A 2,086-nucleotide genomic window follows, 5' to 3' on the forward strand; every position below is an offset into this window, starting at 1 on the left:
ACATGAACACAGAGATTCTTAAACTAATTCAAATGAGGAGATTTTAAAAAATGGCAGTCTTTATGGAATGCCGCAAAATCTTGGTCAAATTAATCAATCACATTAGAATAACTTTGTTATTGTTTTTTCATCAGAATAAGTCTTTAATCCTCATCCTCTACTGCCCCCATGCCCCCTCCCACTTCCACTCTGGTAACCCATCAATTTGTTCTCTGTTTATTGGTTTGTGTCTCTCTTTTTTTTCTTTGTGTGTTTGTTTTGTTTTTTAAATTCCATATAGGAGTGGGATCATATGGTAGTTGTCTTTCTCTGATTATTTCACTTAACATAATACTCTCTAGCTTCAACCACATCATTGTAAATGGAAAGATTTCATTCTTTTTATGGCTGAATAATGTTCCAATGTATATATATACCACATCCTATTAACCATTCATCAATTGATGGACACTTGCTGCTATAATTTGGCTACTGTAAATATGCTGCAATAAACATAGGGATGCATGTACCTCTTTGAATTAGTGTCTTTGTATTTTGGGGTAAAATACCCAGTAATGTGATTCCTGAATGATCGGGGAATTCTACTTTTCCTTTTTATGAGCAACCTTCATACTTTTTTCCAGAGTGGCTGCCCCAGTTTGCATTCCCGCCAACCGTGCAAGAGAGTTCCTTTTTCTCCACATCCTCACCAACACTTATCTCTTGTGTTTTTTATTTTAACCATTCTGACAGGTGTGATGTGATATCTGTTTGTAGTTTTGATTTTAATGTCCCTGATGGTAAGTGATGATGAACATCTTTTCATGTGTCTTCTGCCCATTTAAAAAAATTTTTTTAATGTTTATTTATTTTTGAGAGACAGAGAGACAGACAGACAGAGACAGAGCATGAGCATGAGCATGAGCAAAAGAAGGGCAAAGAGACAGGGAGACACAGAATCCAAAGCAGGCTCCAGGCTCTGAGCTGTCAGCACAGAGCCCGACGCAGGACTCCAACTCATGAACTGTGAGATCATGACCTGAGCTGAAGTCAGACGCTCAACGGACTGAACTACTTGGGCACCACTGCCTATTTTTTAATTGGATTATTTGTTTTGGGGGTGTGAAATTATATCAGTTCTTTATATATTTTGGATACTAACCCTTTATCAGACATATCATTTGCAAATGTCTTCTCCCATTCTGTAGGTTGCCTTTTAATTTTTTGATTGTTTTCTTCACGGGAAACTTATAATAACTTTACTAGAGAAAAGTATGTATTCATACATGAAGGTGTATGATCCTCACCAAAGCAATAAGCAAAACAGACTATGCCTGAGTTTTTGTTATTATTAGAATTTAGTTTGGGGACTTTTTTTTTTCATGATTTGGTTGTTTTGCTGTCAATTCCACTTGAGCAAAGAGATAAAAGACTTCAGAAATATGTCTGGGAGGAATGCTAAAACTTTTCATCAATGAGTAAATTGTGAATTAGTAAAAGCCCACAATTGTCAGCTTTTAGAGGCTGGGCTTCCCGGAGCAACTCCCAGAATGTACCCTGAGAATCACTGATCCAGCCAAACCCTCTCATTTATCATCTGCAAAAGTCACTAAGGCTCACAAACATCTTTGGGCTTCCCCAAGGTCACCCAGTTAATTATTGACATAGAAAGTCCCCTCCCAGAGAATCATAGTGGTTTCCACATCACACGTCAGGGATCCTTGTCGGGGATAGAGGAGGGTCCCTCTGTGCTATGGGCCTGAGCTAAGTATGTCTGGGCATAGTCCAAACCTGGCATGGCTGCAAAGCTTTCTAATCCACCTATATGCAGAAGAATAGAAGCTTGGAACTCATTTTATGAGTTGTTTCTGCTAGTGATTTAAAGACACTTCTTTCTCTCCCACACAAACCCGTCACCTCTAGACAATGACTTCCCTGGAGCCCGAGGGCCTGAGGTCCAGGTGTGACTTTCTCAGAGCTGACCAGTACGAAAGGGCCTGGGCTGGCTCCCCGCTCTCCCCTCCCACCCAGAAATGGTTAATTGCCAGCTCCAGGCTGCCTCCAGCCCAGCCCTAATTGGCCTGATCTCAAGCGGCCGAGCTGGAGC

Source organism: Hyaena hyaena, unplaced genomic scaffold, assembly GCF_003009895.1.
Source record: "Hyaena hyaena isolate Hyena2069 unplaced genomic scaffold, ASM300989v1 scaffold_78, whole genome shotgun sequence".
In the NCBI taxonomy this organism is placed as follows: Eukaryota; Metazoa; Chordata; class Mammalia; order Carnivora; family Hyaenidae; genus Hyaena; species Hyaena hyaena.